The sequence below is a fragment of the Mustela lutreola genome, chromosome 1, assembly GCF_030435805.1.
Source record: "Mustela lutreola isolate mMusLut2 chromosome 1, mMusLut2.pri, whole genome shotgun sequence".
Lineage (NCBI taxonomy): Eukaryota > Metazoa > Chordata > Mammalia > Carnivora > Mustelidae > Mustela > Mustela lutreola.
Window position 1 is genome coordinate 196,085,748 of NC_081290.1, and position 23,152 is coordinate 196,108,899.

The 23,152-nt window shown below is 43.0% G+C and overlaps 1 non-coding gene across 1 annotated transcript; it reads left to right on the forward strand.

Moving 5' to 3' along the window:
* The first annotated feature begins 15,071 nt into the window (after window positions 1-15,071).
* On the forward strand, window positions 15,072-15,218 carry LOC131822787 (U4 spliceosomal RNA). Its single transcript, XR_009350316.1, has one exon. It is a non-coding gene; the product is annotated as a U4 spliceosomal RNA (small nuclear RNA).
* The last annotated feature ends 7,934 nt before the right edge of the window (window positions 15,219-23,152 follow it).

Below are 23,152 nucleotides of genomic sequence, written 5' to 3' on the forward strand. Positions count from 1 at the left end.
TTGATTTCAGCTCAGGTCACGATCTCAGGGTCATGGGATCGCGAGCCCTGGGTTGGGCTTCTCACTGGGTGTGGTGTCTGCTTGAGATTCTCTCTCTCCCTCTCCTGCCCTCCCCCCCCTCAGATAAATAAATATTAAAAAAAAAAAAAAAGAGGGGGTTGGGTGCCTGGATGGCTCAGTCTGTTAAGGGTCTGCCTTCAGCTCAGATCATGATCCTGGGGTCCTGGGATCAAGTCCCACATCAGGCTTCCTGCTCAACGGGGAGCCTTCTCCCTCTGCCTGCCTCTCTCCCTGCTTGTGTGCTCACTCTCTCTCTCTCTCTCTGACAAACAAATAAGTAAAATCCTTTTTAAAAAAAAAAGTTTTTTTTTTAAATGGGGACCCTGGAGTCTACTTTGTTGGGATGTTACCCAGTTTTGTGACTTAGGCTAGTTAACCTTCTTGTGCCTCATTTCCTCTTCAGTAAAACGAAGTTAAATAAATAGCACCCACCTTGATGCCTGTCGTAGGATTAGAGTTACTATATGTAAAGTACTTTCTTTCAGGCACAGTAGAAGGCACTACAGTCTTGGCCAGTATCCTTTTTAGGAGAAGCTTGGGGACACTGTACCAGAGGCCACCTTCTGTCCTGATCTTCAAAAGCATGGGACTCAGGTTTGAGAGAGGCTTTCAAGGAAGCACAGCAAAGTGATAAATAGCTTGGGCTTTGCAGAAAATTTAGGGTCAAACCATGTATCAGCTGGGGACCTTGCACAAGTTACTTGCCAGCTTTGAGCCTCAATGTCCTCATCTGTAAAGTTGGGATTCCGGGGCGCCTGGGTGGCTCAGTGGGTTAAGCCGCTGCCTTTGGCTGGGGTCATGATCTCAGGGTCCTGGGATCGGATCCCGCATCAGGCTCTCTGCTCAGCGGGGAGCCTGCTTCCTTCTCTCTCTCTCTCTCTCTCTGCCTGCCTCTCAGTGTACTTGTGATTTCTCTCTGTCAGATAAATAGATAAAATCTTTAAAAAAAATAAAATAAAATAAATAATAAAAATAAATAAAGTTGGGATTCCAATATCTCCTACAAGGTGGATGTGCAGATTAAATAAAATAATGCCCACAAAATGCTGAGCATAACGCCCAACGTATATTTATTCAGTAAGGGAATTCTGTTGTTCTTATTTTTGTGAGGACTTGGAGGAACTAGAAGTTGATGATTGATATTCTAGGCATCTGGAATGAGAATGTCCTAAAACACAAGCAAGGTCATTCCTCCAAGCAAACATTTTTTTCATTTCATTGCAGTAAAATACACACAAGATAAAATTTAGCATTTTAACCGTTTTTAAATGTACAATCCAGTGACATTAAGTACGTTCACATTATCATTGCCACCATCACCTCTTTCATCCCAAACTGAAAGTCTGTATAAATTAAACAATAAATCTCCATTCCTTCTTCCCTGCACACCCTGAAACCACCATTCTACTTTCTGTCTCTATGAATTTGACTGTTCTAAGTTTGTCCTTGTGTGTCTGGGTTATTTCACTTAGTATATGCTTTCAGGTTTCGTCCTTGTTGTGGCATGGGTCAGAATTCCATTCTTTTTTAAGACGGAATGATGTTCCATGCTGTGGATATACCACATTCTAGTTTTTTGTTTTTGTTTTTGTTTTTTTAAGATGTATTTATTTATCTTAGAGAGAGAGAGAGAAAGTGAGTATATGAACAGGGGGGAGGGCCAGAGGGAAAAGGAGAGCCAGAATCTCAGAGCCCCCGCTGAGCAGGGGCCCAACTCAGGGCTTGATCCCAGGACCCTGAGATCATGACCAGAGCCCAAATCGAGTCAGATGCTTAACTGAGCCGCCCAGGTGCCCCTAGCTGAGGAGATTTTTCAAGGGTGAAAAATGTGGCCTGGCATCTCCTTGCTGCTTAGGGTAAAAGGCAATGAGGAATGGAGGCCTGGACCCCCTCCCCTCCTACGCATTGTGTTGCATGTAAAGTTTCTGAGAATTTCATCCAACAGAAACACTGCCAACCTGGGCCGAAAGGATAGGGGATGGAATGCATTGAAGGAAATCTGAAATCCACAGTCAGGAAACAGGCTGATAGGGAGAGGCATTGGGCTGTGAATACCTGGTATCCTCCAAGAAGAAGGAAGAACGACTCTGAAGGCAGGGTGCCCACTCTGGGCCTGGATGATGGTGCCCTGAGGCACAGGGGATCATTCTCAGGCCTTGAAATCTCATGGAATTTGCCCTGCTGGGTTTTAGGCTTGCTTTAAACCACTGGTCCTTTTCCTCCTTCCACTTCCTCCCTTTCCAAGTGGGAATGTCTATCTTCTGTCTGTCCTACCCTTGTATTTTAGAAGACAACCAGTTCCACTGGTCCATAGAGGCAGGGCTAATTTGCCCCAGAGGTATCACACCCACCATCTCACCCATATCTGATTTAGATGATCACATTTGAAACTTTCTGAGTGGATGATATTTTGATGAGATCTAGTCCATGTTGAAATGGGTTAAGACTTGGGAATGTTGGGGGACGCCTGGGTGGCTCAGCTGGTTAAGCGGCTGCCTCCGGCTCAGGTCAGGATCCCAGCGTCCTGGGATCAAGTCCCACATCGGGCTCCTTGCTCAGCTGGGAGCCTGCTTCTCCCTCTGCCTCTGCCTACCACTCTGTTTGCTTGTGCTCACTCTCGCTCCTCTCTCTCTCTCTGACAAATAAATAAATAAAATCTTTAAAAAAAAAAAAAAAAGACTTGGGAATGTTGGGACGGAATGAATGTGTTTTGTTTTTTTTTAATTAAATTAATTTATTTATTTTCAGAAAAACAGTATTCATTATTTTTTCACCACACCCAGTGCTCCATGCAATCTGTGACCTCATAATACCCACCACCTGTGGAATGAATGTGTTTTGCTCGAGAGGACCAGAGGGCAGACTGTAGTGGTTTGGATAGCGTCCCCCAAAACTCATGTCCACTCATGTCTTAGTCCATTGAGGCTGGTATAACTACGTACCACAGTCTGGGTGGCTTATAAACAACAGACATTGATTTTTAGTGGTTATGGAGGCTGGAAGTCATAGACCATGGTGCCAGCATGGCAGGGTTTCCAGGGAAAGTTCCAGATGGCCCTTTCTGACAAAGTAGAAGGGGCTAGGGCCTTGGGCCACTTTTATAAAAGCATGGATCCCATTCATGAGTGCTTCACTTCGTCTATGAGGTTTCCCAAAGGTCCTACCGCCGAGTACCACGACGCTGGCCGTTAGTTTCCAATCTGTGAATTTTAGGACACAAAAATTCAGACCCTAACAACCCCAAACTTTAGACTATGACCTTACTTGGAAATAGGGTCTTTGCAGATGTAATTAGCTGAAATGAGATTATATTGGCTTAGGGTGGGCCTGAAATCCAGGGACTTGGTGACCTTGTTAAAGTGGTCTCAAGAAACTAATACAGGAGCACACATGGATGGCTCAGTGGGTTAAAGCCTCTGCCTCAGCTCAGGTCATGATCTCAGGGTCCTGGGATGGATCCCTGTATCAGGCTCTCTGCTCAGCAAGGAGCCTGCTTCTCCGCCCCCCCCCCACCTGCCTCTCTGCCTACTTGTAATCTCTGTCTGTCAAGTAAATAAATAAAATCTTAAAAAAAAAAAAAAAAGAAACTAATATAGGATCCTAGAAGAATTATATAAGATAATTCAACATTCACCTCATATTTAAAACTCCTGGGGTGGGGCACCTGGGTGGCTCAGTGGGTTAAAGCCTCTGCCTTCAGCTTGGGTCATGGTCCCCGGGTCCTAGGATTGAGCCCCGAGTCGGGCCCTCTGCTCAGCAGGAAGCCTGCTTCCTCCTCTCTCTCTGCCTGCTTCTTTGGGGCACCTGGGTGGCCCAGTCATTCAGCGTCTGCCTTTGGCTCGGGGCATGAGCCCATGGTCCTGAAATCGAGCCCCGCATTGGGCTCCCTGCTCAGAGGGAAGCCTGCTTCTCCCTCTCCCACTCCCCCTGCTTGTGTTCCCTCTCTTTCTGTGTCTCTCTCTGTGTCAAATAAATATATAAGATCTTAAATGAATAAATAAATAAATAAATCAAACCTCCTATGTGCCATCCATGTAAAACTTTGGCACAGGACCTAGCAACTACTAGCTGTTCATGAAGTGCTGCTTATATGTTATATAAAAGTTTCCAAAACCTTCCTTGGGCTGGGTAGGTAGAGCTATCCCCACCTCCCCACATCTCCAGTCCCAGGAAGTCCAATTACACTGATGCATCCTAAGAGCTTTTAGAGCCTAAGAGAGTTTCCAAACAAAGGACATTCCCATTAGATAAAGTGATCAGTGCTTTAAAGAAGATATAAAGTGGGGGTTTTAAAAGACTGTATTTATTTATTTGAGAGAGAGGGAGAGAGAGCAGGCGCAAGCACGCCCAGGAACATGAGCACCAGTGCGGGGGAGGAGCAGAGGGAGAGGGAAAAGCCGACTCCTGCTGAGCAGAGAGCCCCAGCCAGACTTGAGACTTGGGATCATGAGCCACCTAGGCGCTCCAGATATAAAGTGTTTTAAAGAGAGTTCTATGACTGCTATATGATGGTGGGGTAAAGAGCAGGGGGGTTGCCTGAAAACCTTGGGGCACGTTTTCTCCAGCCCAGGCCTGTTGAGTTTGGGTGATTTCTGTTGGAGGCTGTCCTGCGTTTTGGAGTCTGCAACACGCAGGATGCTTAGCAGCCTCCCTGACCACTAGGTGCCAGTAGCATCCCCCCAGTTGTAACAATCAAAAATGCCTCTGGATTTCAAGTGACTGACCGCTGGAGGGGAAAATCACAAAATCACCTGAGTAGAGCACCGCTACCTTAGACATAGGTCTTTAAGGGGTGAGTGGACGGTCTGCTAGCACAGGGCTACATTTCCCACAGAGAGAACCAGCAGAACCAAAGCTTGGGTTATTTGGAAAGGCATACATGTGCCTTTTAAGGAAAACTGAGGCTGGGGCGCCTGGGTGGCTCAGTGGGTTAAGCCTCTGCCTTCAGCTCAGGTCGTGATCTCAGGGTCCTGGGAGGGAGCCCTTCATCAGGCTCTCTGCTCAGCAGGGAGCCTGCTTCCCCTCCCCCATGCCTGCCTACTTATAATCTCTCTTTCTGTCAAATAAATAAATAATTTTTTTTTTTTTTTTAAAGAAAAAAACAGAATCTGGTTATAGGTTCAAACTGCTGGCTATGGGAAATACAGCGTAAAAAAATTTTGCTAAAAATCACACTAGGACCATTCTAGGGGCTGATTTTAGTTCCTGAACTGAACTTATTTTAGTCCCTAATTTACTTGATATAATCAAAGAATCTTGGAGGATATAGAGCTCTTAAAGTTCTCTAATCTAACCTCCCACCTGATTCAGAAACAAGTATCTCTCCTGAGTGATGTTAGATACCTCCTGTGAGGAGAAACCTGACCTTGCAGGGCAGCACATTCTTTTTTGTTTTTTGGGTTTTGTGCTTTTAATGGCTTTCAAGGCTAGAAACAGCTTGGTATCGTTAGAAATTCAGTGATAGCACGATATGGACTGTGCTCGTTCCACTTGATTTTCCTTCGAAGGACCCTTCTGGAAGAAGCCAGTTTTCCATGGCATTCTGGAAATGAGCTGCTGAGTCTTTTTTGAAAACCTACGTCAATCACAGCCCGGCAAATAAAGATGAGCTCATAGCTGCTAACATTTTAAGGCTGCTTGATTTTTTCCATCACTGGTAGCTCTCAGACACCAACATTCAATTCCAACCCCTATTCATCTCCATCCTCAATCTCCAGGGTTGATTAAACTCCCTGATTTGTTTCCACAAGGGAAGTGGAATATTCCCCAAGATTCAAAATGTATTCATACCCATCTAGTCAGTAGGTAATTACTCTCCACCACAAAGCACAAGCCCCAAGAACAAGAGCACATTACTTTCAAAAAGAATAAACAGCACTATAAAAATTGACAATAAATCAATCCCAAGAATAATTACAAATTCCAGAATAGTCGCCTCTGTTACCTGATGAAAAATGACAAAATACATGAACTAGCTGGCAAATATTAAAGAATGAGATCCCTTAAGATATTGGAAATTCCTTTCAGTGGAAATATGATGACAATTTTTTTTTTCTATAAAGAAAAGACTTGGCTATTTCAGGAAAGGAGAACCCACAGATTTTAATTGGAAAAGGGAAATGAGGTCCCCGGTGCGGGGGACGCTTTTAGATCTACGGTGGTCAAAAAAGAAAGGTCGTTCATCTTCCCCTGTCTGTAGCTACCGAGTGATTTATCAGCATGAATCAGCGTGTGCCGGGAAAGTGGGAACAGAATAGGCTATTGTGTTCTTCTCTTGACTCCTACTACTCAACCACAGTGTCATGATGGGAGGCTACTCACAAGATGGTTCCGGTTCATGAGTTCCCTTTTAGATCAATTTTTGGTTCTTCATGCATCCACCAGGTCAAGCAGACTTGGGACTTGTTTATATATAAACCTCTGAGGACTGACTCCCCCCTGCCCTCTGTGTCAGATAATCTCTATTTTATGCTACCCTGGAATGCCCTGGTATTCAGAAATGTGATGATTCAGAAATGAACTTGAGGAAATGAAAATGCCAATTAACACGGTTATTTCACTATACTCGTCCGGCCACACAAAAATCACTTCACTGGCAAACGCTCCCCCCTATGCCCCCCCAGCCCAGCCCAGCCCCACACGCTCTGCAAATTCTGCCCCAGGCCACAGCTGTCCTCCTTAAGATTTGACTCTGAGTCACGACAGCATTTTCCCACCCTGTAGAAATAAGGAGCAAAGAACCCCCAAAGTCTCACTTTCAGCAGTTAGGCTTTTTCCACCAAGTCATTGTCGCCAGGATTTAAATAAACCAGTCTCTTCTAGTTGTCACATCCTACAAGGTGAGAGCTTCGCAGTGTTGAACACCAAACCTCAAAGAAGAGTTATGGTTGGTGATGAGCAAGAGGGCTCCCCACAGATATACAGACCAAATGACATCCTGAAAAATTCTTGACATGACATGGCATCGCTGCTGGGTCTTAGGGAGCTGTCAGAGGAAAAACCCAGTGTTGGATATGGATCAGACCCCTGGGATGCGTGGGAAGAAGTCAGTGATACAAATACTGACTTAGAAATGCACAGGGCAGTTAGATATAGGGCAAATGTAAATAAAGAAGTTTTATTTACAATCTATAATCATGTATGACAATCTATAATCATCCAAAATCTGTTGATTTTGTAGGTTTGCATATTGAGAAAAATCCAGAATCTTTCCAGGTTAAGAATATGTTTGTTCATTGGGTCCAGTGGACATGAAGGCAATGGAGAATGTATACATCAAAGGAAGCTCACTCGTTACCTATCAGAAGAGAAAAGATTACCCATAATCTAATGATGATTATTCTTTAATCCTTTTGTAAACTTTGTTTAGAACAGAAAAATATTTAATGCATATTAAGTAACCCAGCTCTCTATACTTGCAAGACCCAGGAAAAATACTCAGTCTAGTGTTTCACATAACGATACGATTATGGCTGATCTGATTATCTGGACCACATTACAAGAGAAGAAAATTAAAAGGGAGGGAGGAAAAGCAGAAGGATGTGTGATGTTGGGAAACACCTAGCTAGGAGTCAGGTATTTTGGATTTTAGTGTCAACTTAACCATTAGCTAGTTCTGTGACTTGGGGAGAAGTACTTAGGTTTTCTTTCTTTTTTTTTTTTTTTAATAAAGATTTTATTTATTTACTTGACAGAGAGAGATCACAAGCAGGCAGAGAGGCAGGCAGAGAGAGAGGGGGAAGCAGGCTCCCCGCCAAGCAGAGAGCCCAATGTGGGGCTTGATCCCAGGACCCTGAGACCATGACCTGAACTGAAGGCAGAGGCTTAACCCACTGAGCCACCCAGGTGCCCCGTACTTAGGTTTTCTGCCCTCTGTTTGCTCATCTACAATAGAAAGAATTTCAAGTAAGATCTTTTTCTTCTCTTAAATGTAATCAACCTAAAGTCCGTTTTCCTTCCAAAAGCAATCACAACATTTTATTTAAATTGACTCCAAATTCAGAGGGATCTTGGGATGTCTTTAAATTCCCTTCATTTGTGTGCCCCTTTGTAGACTCCTAAGTATTTCACATAGGTATGGGGAGAAAACAAGATGGCACAATGCTTAGTTATACAAAACCCTAAGGAGAGAGCCAACTGAATTAAATCTACATACTAACTCCAAATTGCGTTTTATTCAGGGATATCCTCTAACCCAGCTTCAGTTGCTACTGAGTCATAAGAATGATTTATACCAAATGGATGTTCCTGAATACCTCCTTCTAGCATTGCCAGATTTGCCACACAAAATATAAGATACCCAGTTAAATTTGAATTTCAAATAAATAATGAATAGTTTTTTTTTTTAAAGAAGTATGTCACAAATATTGCATGGAATAGACTTGTACTAAAAATCTATTCATTGTTTGCCTGAAATTCAAATTTAACTGGATGCCCTGTATCTCCATATTTTATCTGGCAACCCTACCTCTACCCTTACTTTGGTGGAGATAAGCAAATTGTAAATGATGGGGGGATGCGCGCGCGCCCATGGGCATGTGTATGATGATTAATTGAGTTGCATACTTTTGTATAGCTTTTCTCAGTAAGAAAAGTTAAAACCAATGTTTCTAAATGATATTTTTAATTGCCCTTGAGGACTAAGGCTGACCTATATATCATTGCTCCAATCTCTCTCTCTCTCTCTCTCTCCTTTCCACACTTATTATCTTTTGTGGGGGTGAAAAATATCTTCCATGAGCATCTCAGAATTCCTTACCTGGATATTTGCAAAAGACTGATTAGACCACTCTACAAGGAGAGATGAGTGTAAGAATAAGGAGAATAGGCATAAAGGAAGGTATAGTCAAGAGAAAAATTTAAAAGAAGTAATGACATCAGCCTCTCTTTCATATTTACCATTGGTTTATCCCATCATAGTAGGCCAGGGGGCCTGATAAACCATAAACTAAAACTTGATCAGTACATACACACAAAAACTTGTACATGAACGTTTGTAAGAGCCAAGACAGCGGGAACCACCCGGATGAACCACCTTCATCTGAAGATGAAGGATAAACAAACTGTGGTCTCTCCATGCTGTGGAATATTAGTCAGCCATAAAAAGGAAGCATACTGACGCAGACTGTAACATTGATGAGCCTTGGAAACATTATGCTAAATGAAGGAAGTCCGACACAGAAAGCCATAAATCGCATGATATCATGTATATAAAATGTCTCGATAAATCCACAGGGAAGGAGACTAGAGGAGTGGTTTCCAGGGGCTGTATGGAAGGGGAATGGTGAGTGGTGAGTAATTGCTGGTGGGTGTGTAGTTTCTTTACTCTCATCTGGGGAGATGAAAAGGTACTAAAATTAGGTAATGTGATGGTAGTAAAAGTCTCTGACCGTACTGAAATCCATTGAATTGTATACTTTAAAAGGGACACTTTTATGACATGTGATTCTATCTCAACAAAACTGTTTTTGTTTTGTTTTGTTTTTATTTGACAGAGAGAGAGAGGGCGAGAGAGGGAACACAAGCAGGGTGGGGTGGGAGACATAGAAGCAGGCTTCCCGCTGAGCAGGGAGCCTGATTGGGGGATCGATTCCAGGAGCTTGGGACCATGTCCCGAGCCCAAGGCAGATGACCAATGACTGAGCCACCCAGGAGCCCCCAAAGCTGTTATTTTTAAAAAGCTGGTGCATTAGAAAAAACCTTGTTCAGATCTCAGGTGATGCTACAGAACCAAACAGAGCCATTCTAAACAGCCAACAGAGTAACAAGACTTGTGACTATTATGCGGGTGCTTTTCAGACAAGGAGCTCTAATATTACTTTTTAATTAAACCCTTTTTTAAAAAAAAATATTATGTGATTTTCACAACATCCCCAAAAGTAGGTACCATTACCCTCTGTCTTGGGAGGAGAGGAAACAGACTCTGAGAAACAATAATTTGTTTGAGGCTGATACAGGTAGGTGAGATGCACGGCTGAGTCTAACCCTGGGCCATCAGACTTCGAAGCCCAGGATAGCCCCAGTTCACACCCTGTACATCAGAGAAACCAGGACCAATAGGGATTCTGGCTAAGCCCAGAAAAAGGAGGAGCAGGGCCCTGCCAGCGGCCCTGCTGTTCTCTCCTTCCATTTCAGAAATTCTTCCTTCCCAGTGGATCTTGTTTGGTTTTTGTTTTTACTGCCTTGCTGCTTCTTCTTCTTCTTCTTCTTCTTCTTTAAGATTTTATTTATTTATCTGACAGAGAGAAATCACAAGTAGGCAGAGAGTCAGGCGGTGGGGCGGGGGGTGCAGGGAAGAAGGCTCCCTGCTGAGCAGAGGGCCCCATGCGGGACTCGATCCGACTCGATCCCAAGAGCCTGAAATCATGACCTGAGCTGAAGGTAGGGGTTTAACCCACTGAGCCACCCAGGCACCCCATTACTGCCTTCTTTGCCTTCGTCAACCTAGTCGCATTATCATAGATGCTGGTTGGAAATTTCCTCACCCGCAGACATCTTTAATGAAAGGTGCGTGGACTCTCAGAGCCCTACTAAAGCTCAGTGTGGTATTTTGCCTCCAATCAAAAACTTCATGTCAGAATTTGCCCACATGTTGTGGGATGGTTTACTCTGTGTCTCCAGCCCCTGTTCCTTTCTTGGTACTGCTGAGGCACACTTTAGTCCAGAGAAACATCAAGAGGTCTAGCTCCTGTTGTCCAGTTTGGCATAGAGTCCTACCTTTAACCCCCCCCCCCCCAGCTGGATGATAAAGTGAGCTTTGCATTTGATCAGGGGCTTGTCCTTGAGGCTGATCAGAGAGCTGGGCATCTTTCCTCCCCCTTTTCCTTCCTCAGCAAGAAGGAAGGAAGGCTGCTTCTCCCTCCCCTCTTCCACAGGACTACCTCCCACCACTTCTATCCCTCCACCCTTTGCTGACTTTCACTGTCTGCCAAGTTGCCATGCCAATAAGGTTCCCATGGTTACTAAGCAGAGCTGCTACATTCCCATAGGCGGTGACTGTCTACCGAAAGAGAAAGGGAGGGGCGCCTGGGTGGCTCAGTGGGTTGAGCCGCTGCCTTCGGCTCAGGTCATGATCTCAGGGTCCTGGGATCGAGTCCCGCATCAGGCTCTCTGCTCAGCAGGGAGCCTGCTTCCTTCTCTCTCTCTCTGCCTGCCTCTCAGTGTACTTGTGATTTCTCTCTGTCAAATAAATAAATAAAATCTTAAAAAAAAAAAAAAAAAAAAAAAAAAAAAAAAAAAAAAAAAAAAAAAAAAGAAAGAGAAAGGGAGACCATTATGCCTCCAGGACAAAAACAAGGGTTTCAGCCCAGGGAGTGTCAGAGGACAGATCTTGTTACTCTCTGATGTCTCCAGGCTGGACCTTGGACCAATTCCCATTGCCTTCTCACCAATTCTCTCTTCCCTAAATCTAGAGAGAGAGGTGCCTGGCACTAGTTCAAGTCCATTGTTTGGCCTAGTATGGAAAATGAATAGACATGGCATTGTGAAGATCAAGTTAGTATGTAAACATACTAATACATCTGGGCTCTTTGTAGAGCTGGGAAAATGACAAAATGCAAAACATGCTTTGCTCTATCTTCAGTTAGATGTCTTGCCTGGAAATCTGCTTTTCTCCTTATGGTGTTCCTCCTTGGCTTGAGTATCTTAGGTCACGCCATATTTTTTTGTTTTGTTTTGTGGTTTTTTTTTTTTTTTTTTTAATTTAAGAAACTTTTTAAAAATTTTGTTTATTTATTTGACAGAGACAGACACAGCAAAAGAGGGAACACAAGCATGGGGAGTGGGAGAGGGAGAAGCAGGCTTCCTGCTGAGCAAGGTGCCCTACACAAGGCTCTCTTCCAGGACCCTGGAATGGACGTGAGCCGAAGGCAGATGATTAACGACTGAGCCACCCAGGCACCCCTTGTTTTGTTTTTTTAATCAAAGTGTCTTTTCTCTCAAATATAAAGAAATTCATTTTAATGTAAAATTCAGAAAGAGAGGCACCTGAGTGGCTCGGGAGGTTAAATCCTCTGCCTTCAACTCAGGTCATGATCTCAGGGTCCTGGGATTGAGCCCCAAAGCAGACTCTCTGCTCACCGGGGAGCCTCCTTCCTCCTCTCTCTGCCTTCCTCTCTGCCTACTTCTGATCTGTCTCTGTCAAAGAAATAAATAAAATCTTAAAAAAAAAAAAAGAAAGAAAAGAAAAAAAAAAATTCAGAAATAAAGGGGCGCCTGGGTGGCTCAGTGGGTTAAGCCTCTGCCTTTGGCTCAGGTCACGTTCTCAGAGTCCTGGGATCGAGCCCCAAATCGGACTCTCTGCTCCGCAGGGAGCCTGCTTCCCCATCTCTCTCTGCCTCTCTGCCTACCTGTGATCTTTGCCTATTAAATAAATAAGTAAAATCTTTTTTTTTTTAATTAGAAATAAAGAAAATAAGAAAAAATGATTTATAGTTCCAAAATCAAAATATTTATTTCATTTTAAAAATATACATTTTGGGGGCGCCTGGGTGGCTCAGTGGATTAAGCCGCTACCTTAGGCTCAGTGTCCTGGGATGGAGCCCCGCATCGGGCTCTTTGCTCAGCGGGAGCCTGCTTCTCTCTCTCTCTCTCTCTGCCTGACTCTCCGCCGACTTGTGATCTCTCTGTCAAATAAATAAATAAAATCTTTAAAATATATATATATATATATATATATATATATATATATATATATACATTTTGCAGGGAGAGGGGGCACCTGGATGGCTCAGTTGGTAGTGATTTGGGGGCTATTTGTTCAAGCCCCACTTAGGTATAGAGTTTACATAAAAGTAAAATCTTGGAAAAAATAAAATAAAATAAAAATAAAATAAAATCTTGGGATGCCTAAGTGGTTCATCGGTCAAACATCTGCCTTCACCTCAGGTCATGATTCCAGAGTCCTGGGATCAAGTCCTGCATCAGACTCCTTGCTCAGCGAGGAGCCTGCTTCTCTCTCTGCCTGCTGCCCTACCTGCTTATGTTCTCTTTCCCTCTGACAAATATGTAAATAAAATCTTAAAAATAAATAAATAAAATATTAAAAATAACAATAAATAAAATATACTTTTTTTGTTGTTACTGGGTTATCTTATGTTGTTGTAGAGAATTGTTTTTTAAATATAATTTACTTTAAATTTTGCTATGGTGAATTTTCTCTCTGCATTTATCAGTTCAAAAAAATGGAAATTCCTAAAAATGAACAAAAACTTATTTACCTTCAGTGCCTAAAAGCAGGGCATAGATTTCTCTTTGAGGAAAGTGCTCCTCCCCAATACCAGTGAGAGAAAAGAAACTCTTACCTTTGAAGATGAGAAATCACACCAAGATGGGCTTGCATAAATAGATTTTACTAAAATAGCGCTTATCTTCCATTAGTTCCCCTCTATATTTCCTAGTTACTTCCCAACAATGTATTGTTCCTTGAAACTTTGTTAAAAGTTTCCTTTTTGGGGGCGCCTGGGTGGCTCAGTTCGTTGAGCAGCTGCCTTCGGCTCAGGTCATGATCCTAGCGTCCTGGGATTGAGTCCCACATCGGGCTCCTTGTTCCGTAGGGAGCCCGCTTCTCCCTCTACCACTCTGTCTGCCTGTGCGCTTGCGCTCTAGCTCTCTCTCTCTCTCTCTCTCTGACAAAAAAATAAATAAATAAAATCTTTTAAAAAAAAAGTTTCCTTTTTTAAGAGAGTATATAAGTTCCCCAAATTAAAGGCTTCCTTGATTTTCACTCTTTTCTGTGATCTCTTATGCACATGAACTAAGTACCTTTTCTCCAGTTAATCTATCTTTTGTCCATTTAATTCACAGCCTTCAGGTACAGAACTTGAGAGAGTAGAGAATTTTTTTTTTCCTTCCTAACACCCTCGTGTTCATAGCAACATTATTCACAACAGACAAGAGGTGGAAACAACACAAATATCCATCAAAGGATGAATGGATATACAAAATATGGAATATACATACAATGGAAATTTTCTGAGCCTTAAAAAGGAAAGAAATTCTTTTTTTTTTTTTTTAAGATTTTTTATTTATTTATTCGACAGAGAGAGATCACAAGTAGGCAGAGAGGAAGGCAGAGAGAGAGGAGGAAGCAGGCTCCCTGCTGAGCAGAGAGCCCGATGCGGGACTCGATCCCAGGACCCTGAGATCATGACCCGAGCCGAAGGCAGCGGCTTAACCCACTGAGTCACCCAGGCGCCCCAAAAAGGAAAGAAATTCTGACACATGCTATATAACCTTATATGTGTTAACATTAAACATAAAACTGTCAGTCATTTTACCAGTTTAAAAAAAAAAAAGGGTTTATTCAGGAATATCAGAGAATAGACACCTGGGATGAGCAAGCTCTGGCATAACCATAGGCAAGTCTGCAGAACAAAGGGGAGGAAGGCTTTTTTTTTTTTTTTTTTTTTTTAAGATTTTATTTATTTATTTGACAGAGGGAGATCACAGAGAAGCAGGCAGAGAGAGAGGAGAAAGCAGGCTCCCTGCTGAGCAGAGAGCCCATGCAGGGCTCGATCCCAGGACCCCAGGATCATGACCTGAGCTGAAGGCAGAGGTTTTAACCCACTGAGCCACCCAGGCACCCCTGGAGGAAGGTTCTTATAGAAGAAAGGGGGAATTTGAAAGTGTTGCTATAAACAAAAAGTCCATTAGAGTAACCTGGAAGACTGAAATAAAGCGGCCTTTCATTGGCTGCTCTGTGATTCTCTCTCTCTTTAACCAGGCTGTTGCTGGGGGAGGAGGAAAGCTTGCCATCCTTCTGCTGGGATAGAAAACAGCATCAATGGGCAAAGTCTATCTCTTCCTGTGGGTCTGCAGTAAAAAATGAGTGACAGGGCATGAGAGCTCCCCCTGCTGGCCTGTCAACTCCTTCCTAAACAAGGTTTCCTTCCTTCCTTTCTTTTTTTTTGTATTAGTTATCTTCTATTTTAATTTTACAGATGCTCAGAGTCATACAACATGTAATTGGCAAAGTTGACATAAAAACACTGACATTTAAATTTTAGAATCTGAGCTTTGCGCAGTGGCAGTATCGTAGCCAATGAGGTTTATCCGAGGCGCGATTATTGCTAATTGAAAACTTTTCCTAAATTTTAGAATCTGAACTTTTTTAACTACAACTCGGTGATGTCTCCAATTTTAACATATAATAAATAGTACACTGGTGTATTATTTGAAAGTAACCAAAGGGGTGAGTAAATACGGTATCTGAGGGCAATAAAAAGAAAGAAATCAACAGTTTTGGGCAACTACCATATGCCAGGCACAGTACTGTTTGCTTTACTTGTATTATCTCATTTAACCTTCACACGCCTACTATGAAGTAGATACTATTTTTTTATTTTCCATTTTATAGATGGGGAAACTGAGCTTGGATAACTTATACAAAGTAACTTCAGTTCATGCTCTTAATTACCATTAAGTGTTGGCTGTATATTCATGGTTATAAACATGTCTTCCTTTCATTAATTTTCACACATGGTTGCTTGTTGAAGACATTTACTAAATGAAATAAACCAGTCACAAAAAGACAAGTACCGTATGATTCCATTTATAGGTATCTAGAGTAAATTCACAGAAACAGAAAGTAAAGTGGTGGTTATCAGGGGCTGGAGGGAGAAGAAAATGGGGAGTTGTTATTTAATGAGTATAAAGTTTCAGTTTACAAGAAAAAGTTCTGAAGATTGGCTGCACAGCAGTGTGAATATACTTAACACTACCAAACTGTACTGAAAAAAAGGTTGACATGATAAATCGTATGTTACATGCATTTTACTACAATTAAAAAACCCAGGGCGCCTGACTGGCTCAGTTGGTTAAGTGACTGCCTTCGGCTCAGGTCATGGGATCGAGTCCAACATCGGGCTCCCAGCTCAGCAGGGAGTCTGCTTCTCCCGCTGACCTCTCTCCTCTCATGCTCTCTCTCTCAAATAAATAAATAAAATCTTACAAAAAAGAAACAAACAAACAAACATAGTTACCATAGCTCCAGCGGTTCCACTCCTAGGTATGTACCCAGGAGAAATAAAAAGATATATCTGTAAAAACTTGTGCAGGAAAGCTCATAGCAGCTTATTGGTAATAGCCTAAAATGGAAACAAGCCCAAAAAGTCCATCAGCTGGTGAATTGGTCAACAAAACGTGGTATATCCACACAATAGAATATTATTCAGCTACAAAGGAATGAAATACTACGCATGCTCTAATGTGAATGAACCTTGAGAACACTGTTAAGTGAAAGAAGCCAGACACAAAAAACTACCTATTGTATGATTCCATTTATATGAAACATCCAGCATAGACATGTACAGAGATAGAAAGATTAGTGTTTTGGGGAGCCTGGGTGGCTCAGATGGTGAAGCGTCTGCCTCCGGCTTAGGTCATGATTCCAGGGTCCTGGGATCGAGCCCTGTATAGGGCCTCCTGCACAGCAGGGAGTCTGCTTCTCCCTCTCCCACTACCCCCTTTTTTGCTCTCTCTCTCTATCTCTCTCTGTCAAATATACAAATAAAATCTTAGGGAAGAAAAGAAAAGATTATGGACGCCTGGGTGGCTCAGTTGGTTAAGCAGCTGCCTTCAGCTCAGGTCATGATCCCAGCATCCCGGGATCAAGTCCCACATCGGGCTCCTTGCTCGGCAGGGAGCCTGCTTCTCCCTCTGCCTCTGCCTGCCATTCTGTCTGCCTGTGCTCACTCTCTCCCCCTCTCTCTCTCTGATAAATAAATAAAATCTTTAAAAAAAAAAAAAAAAAAAAAAAAAAAAAAAAAAAAAAAAAAAAAAAAAGAAAAGAAAAGATTAGTGTTTACCTGGGGCTGTATGAGTAGTAGAATAGGGAGAAACAGCTAATGGCTATGGTTCATTTGGGGGGCCAAAAAAATTCTAAAATTAGATAGTGGTGATGGCTGTACAATTCTGTGATATATTATAAATCATTGAGTTATCCACTTTAAATGGGGGAAATGTATGCTATGTGAATTATACCTCAATAAGATGTTTTAAAAACTGAAAAAAAAAAAATAAAAAAGAAACACCTAGGTCTTAGAAAATTGCTAGATTCTAATAGCTCTTGTAGCTTAACAGGAAAAATCAAACAAAGGCAGCCCTCTTGGCTGAATCTCTAGTTAACCAAGGAGGAATTCTTCAAAGTTTGTTCTAATTCTTGAGCTCAGCAAATTCTGCCCAGACCTTTATTTTTAACTCTGCCATAGTTTTATTGTTTCTTTAATTCTTGAGGGTCATCAAGGTGAAGCAGGTGTGTGTGTGTAAAGAAGACTACTTTCCTAAGCATTCATTGAGAGGGAAGTCTCTGACATTACCCTTAACATTACACTGTATTGTCCCCAGGCAACTTATTTCGCTTTCACTTATTTCATTTCGCTGAAATGCTAACAATAATGTAGCCAGGTACAGGAGTGAAAAAGGGTCAACCACTGACAGCTGAGACATCCACACAGTGAGGCCAACGCCTGGAAAACAGCAGGCTCATGTCACAAAGACTGTCTCCAAAGTGCTGAAAATACATCCAGGTTTATATAAGGAAAATGTGGGACAAAAGTCCGTGGGTACATGCAAGTGGGCAGTGAAGGTCAGGTCGATCATTGTTTTGGGGGCAGTCACATGGGGTCTTGCTGGTGTCAGGGCAGTTGTTACTGCTTGAGGGGGTAGTCTGGGTTCCCATCATGGGATGCTTTGCACACAAGGTCATTCCTGAATTAAGAAATAAGTAGGAAAGAAGAACTTAGTCAATTAGAAAGTAAAGACTGCGAAGGGGCGCCTGGCTGGCTCAGTCATTAAGAGTCTGCCTTTGGCTCAGGTCATGATCCCAGGACCCTGGGATCCAGCCCCACATCTGGCTCCATGTTCAGTGGGAAGCCTGCTTCTCCCTCTCCCACCCTCCCTGCTTGTGTTCCTGCTCTCACTGTCTCTCTCTCTGTCACATAAATAAAATCTTAAAAAAAAAAAAAGTATAGACTGGGGTCAACACAGAGGTAGCTGTCCTCTTTCAGAAATGTAAGGTTTTAAAAAAAAAAAAAAAGAAATGTAAGGTTTTATAGGCGAGATAAACATGACACCAGGCGAAGTGGGTGCAAGGCAAGGTTTATTAAAGGCACTCTCCTGTGAAGTTTCAGGGCTCAGGAGAAGGGGAGTCAAGAAAGTTGCACAGGGAGGAGGTGGGTACCCTCGGGGGCGAGGTTCCCCGACTCTGGAAAGCAGAGTGAGGGAAGTCATGCTGGGAGGGAGTTGGTGGGGTTCTTTTATCTGTCTCCTGCATAGGTATCTATGGTTACCTATGGAGATGTGACCTGGGCATACATCCTTTTGGTGGGAGAGTCAAGGGTTAAGGAGGGGGTGGGTAGGCTGGAAGACTGCAGCGAGACCCTGGGTGGGGGGGGGTCATTTCTATTGTTCCTCCTGCACTCCCAGAGCCAGCCGACAGACCCAACAAGAAATAAATATCATTTGTGTCACCTTGCCTAAGAAAATGAGATTTACTGGGTGTCTCCAATGGAAAACTAGCCACATTTAGAACACACTCTTATGGATTGTCTGTCTTCAGAGTTTCATTGCTGTAGGGGATGAAAACTGTTAGGTTCTGTCTCTGTGCCTGTGAATTAAATGATCAATAACAGGAGAAAATCATACACATTTTATTTAATAATCTTTTGTGCACCCATGGGAGTCTTCCTGAGGAAAATGAAGACCAGAGGAAGCAGTCAGGAATATACTTTTTAAATATAGAAATGATAAATTTGTGAATAAGTGGAAAGACAAAGGGGTTTGATGTAGGGGCAGTAAATTGTGGGAAAGTCACTAGGAAATATGTGGAGGAATCTACTGTAAGATCAGGGTTATTTTGGTAAATCACTTTATAACCATCCATTTCAACATCAGCTCCAGTCTGTGGTGACAAGAAGTCTTGCTGGTAAGGGAGGGCACCTTTCTCATGGGAAATGTTTTGACCAGCTTTTAGGTAGAAGGGGGAGTTCAGAGCACGTTTCCTGTATCTGCAGTTTCTCCAGCTTCTTCAGCTCAAAATAATCAGTAGAGCAAAGCAGCTCATTTTAGGATGGCATGTTCTGAACACCTCATTGCCCTTGAGCTACTTTGCAATTTTGTAAATTGCAAATAACTCCTAGAAATGCAAAACAATTCATTCCTATAGACGTGCAAATTGACTCTGTCAAGCCTAGGTTCAATTTGCTTCCCAACTCTCTGAACCTTGGGGAAAAAAGCAGCTTATCATCCATTTGTAAATTCATTTTGACATTCCTTTACTCCATATAAATTTGCGTTTCTTTGCCTTCTCCGTTAAACTGGTTGTACTGTTCTACTGAGTCCTGTTGGGCTGGCAGGAAGGGCTACTAAAGATGGCGAAAGTTCCCGCCACAAGACCTGAGCTCAGACAGGAGAACAAAGGCCCAAGCAGGAATCTGAGACCCCCTCCCAGAGCTCCTGTGGACCAATGGGATCACGATGAGCAGGCGGGATATCCAAATAAGGGAAACTTGCCAAAAGGCCCCTGAGCTTTTCCCCAAGACCCCTTAAAAGCCCCCTCCTCCCTGCCTTGGACGCGACTTCCGCCAGGGGAACCTTGCCCAAGGGTGCCCACCTCCTCCCTGGCGCAACTTTCCTGGCTCGCCTCCTCCTGAACCCTGAAACTTCGCTGGAGAGTGTTTTTAATAAATCTTGCCTTGCACCCACTTTGTCTGGTGTTGTGTTTATCTCGCCAGAAAAAACTTTACAAGTCCCACATTAATAATTGGTTAAATTTTTAGCGTATGTGGTTGTTTTTTAATCTGTGGAAGAAGTTTGTCTTTTTTTTTTTTTTTTTTTTTTGAAATTTGTCTTTTTTTTTCTTTTTTAAAAGTTAGCTGGGGGTGCCTGGGTGGCTCAGTCGTTAAGCGTCTACCTTTGGCTCAAGACATGATCCCAGAGTCCTGGGATTGAGCCCCATATCCGGGTCCCTGCTCAGCAGGAATCCTGCTTCTCCCTCTCCCGCTCCCCCTGCTTGTGTTCCCTCTCTCACTATATCTTTCTCTGTCAAATAAATAAATAAAATCGTAATAAATAAATAAATAAGTGTAAAGTTTTTTCCGGCGAAATAAACACAACACCAGGCAAAGTGGGTGCAAGGCAAGATTTATTAAAAACACTCTCCCGCGAAGTTTCAGGGCTCAGGAGAAGGGGAGCCGGGAAAGTTGCGCCGGGAGGAGGTGGGCACCCTTGGGCAAGGTTCCCCGACTCTGGAAAGCAGAGTGGCGGAAGTCGCGCCCAAGGCAGGGAGGAGGGGGCTTTTAAGGGGTCTTGGGGAAAGCTCCAGGGGTCTTTTGGAAAGTTTCCCTTATTCAGTTATCCCGCCTGCTCGTCGGGATCCCATTGGTCCACAGGAGCCCGGGGCGGGGGTCCCAGATTCCTGCTTGGGCCTTTGTTCTCCTGTCTGAGCTCAGGTCTTGTGGCGGGAACTTTCGCCATCTTTAGTAGCCCTTCCTGCCAGCCCAACAGTAAGTAAAAATAAAAGTAAGCTCCTGACTGAGCCAGCCAGGAGCCCCAAAGTTTGTCCTTTTAAATACTTTTGCCTTTCTGTTTCTGGTTGGGCCTTTTCCCAATGCATCACAAAACCTCCCAGCAAACTAAGAGGGTAAGCATTTACTATTCTAAAGATTTCATCATAACATTCTTTATTTTTTAGTGATTCCTCTGGTAATCACTGTAAGGACCTATTTTATATTTTTATTTTAGCCAGAGGCTTCCATTGAGGTTAAACAATAAAACAACAACTTTGTTGTTTAACCTTTAAACTGTCCCTGCTCCCCTTCCCCCAGGGGACTTACTTTTTTTTTTTTTTTTTTTAAAGATTTTATTTATTTATTTGACAGAGAGAAATCACAAGTAGGTAGAGAGGCAGGCAGAGAGAGAGAGGAGGAAGCAGGCTCCCTGCCGAGCAGAGAGCCCGATGCGGGACTCGATCCCAGGACCCTGAGATCATGACCTGAGCCGAAGGCAGCGGCTTAACCACTGAGCCACCCAGGTGCCCCCCCCAGGGGACTTCCTTAAAAACAAGTCCGGGAAACCAGCCTCAGGTAACAAAAGTGTGGATACAAGGATGGGTCAGGCCAGGTGGAGACATCAGATCAGTGGGGGGTTGCATACTGTTTCCTTAGATTCCAAGGAGTATGGGCCCCGCCCTTTGGGAGACTTTCGGTTGCCAATCTTTTTTTTTTTTTTTTTTTTTAAGATTTTATTTATTTATTTGACAGAGATCACAAGTAGGGAGAGAGGCAGGCAGAGAGAGAGGAGGAAGCAGGCTCCCTGCCGAGCAGAGAGCCCCATGCGGGGCTCGATCCCAGGACCCTGGGATCATGACCTGAGCCGAAAGCAGAGGCTTTAACCCACTGAGCCACCCAGGCGCCCCTTGGTTGCCAATCTTAACCAAGGTGAAATTGTAATTCAATTGGTCACCTAGCAACATTGTGCAGTTTTCTCTGTGTGTTACAATTTCATTGGCCACCTGTGAGTGGCCAGGCACAACCGCATGGCGTTTGCCCTTAAAAGCAGTCCGTGAAGGAGAAACAAATTTGTCTAGGGATCGTAAGAGCTTACATTTACTGAGTACTGAGCCAGGCACCGTTTAAAGTATTTTACTTGCATTATCCCTATGAGCTAAGTACTAAGAACCAAAACCCTCTACTCCTATACTCAGCCTGAGCACAGAAAACCAAAACCTTCCCTTACCAGTTAGCATCACAAGACTGTAATTTCACTGTCCTTGTTGGCATTTCTTACTGGGACAGTCTTAGACTGTCCTAGCAAATGACTCAATTGTACATCACATGAATTTCCCATCAACCCTTCCATGGAAAGCATTAATGATGGATTGTGCACTATAATTCTTTTGAATCACATTAGTTGCCATTCAAGAGAAATTATGCACTTTCATTTCCTTGTGACAACATAGGTGGACCTGAAAACATTTTGCCAAATAAGAAAAAAAAAAAAAAAAAAACCCAGTCCAAACAGATCACATATTATATGATTCCATTTATACGAAACAGCATGGTTATGGAGACCCACTTAAAGACTTGAAGTTCATTTAAAGTTATTTTTTAAATACTTTAAAAGTTAATTTAAATATTATTTTAAACTAAAGACTTTGAGATGTAGCAGATGTAGAAAGAAGCCTTTTCAAAGGTTCCCTTATCTAACTAAAAGAAAAAGACTTCCAAGAGTGAAATTGCCATAAATTTCCCCCCAGGGTGCTTCATTTCTAGGAAGATGGGCCACTCACAAGGGGAAGTGAAATTGCATAAACAAGAAAACAAACTTGTTTTTCTTCTTTATTACAAACTGTCATACTTGCCCTTTGCTTCCCTAAAAGCCCATTTGTCTTTCCTGAGAACAAACAAAAAAACGGAACAATTTGTTCTTCCCATAGAAACCCTTTGCCTCCCCCCCCATACCTCTCCCCTATTAAATTGATAGACAAACCCCCATCTCTAGCTTTTTAGAGACCCTCTTCAGCTGAATGGTCCCGCATGCCTACATATAAAACTTGTTTTTCTTCTGTTCCATCTATCTATTGTTATTTCAAAGGCCCCCATTACTGAATTGAACTTGGTAGAGGAAAAGCTTTCACTTCCAACACAGGCAAAGAGAATAGGTAAACCTATGTAGAGACAGAAAGTGCATCTGGATCTGCCTAGTGGAGGTGGGCTGGGGTGGGAACTGGGGGAAAATGGGGAACGACCGCAAATGTTTACAGGTCGTGAAAATGTTTTAAAATCTATTGTGATGGGGGCGCCTGGGTGGCTCAGTGGGTTAAAGCCTCTGCCTTCCGCTCAGGTCATGATCTCTGGGTCCTGGAATTGAGCCCCGCATCCAGCTCTCTGCACAGCAGGAAGCCTGCTTTCTCCCCTCTCTCTCTGCCTGCCTCTCTGCCTACTTGTGATCTCTGTCTGTCAAATGAATAAATAAAATCTTAAAATAAAAAAAATAAAATTGATTGTGATGATGGTTGCAAAAACTACACTAAAAGCCACTGAATTGTACACGGGTGGACTGTATAAGGTGGGAATTATATCTCAATATAGTTGTT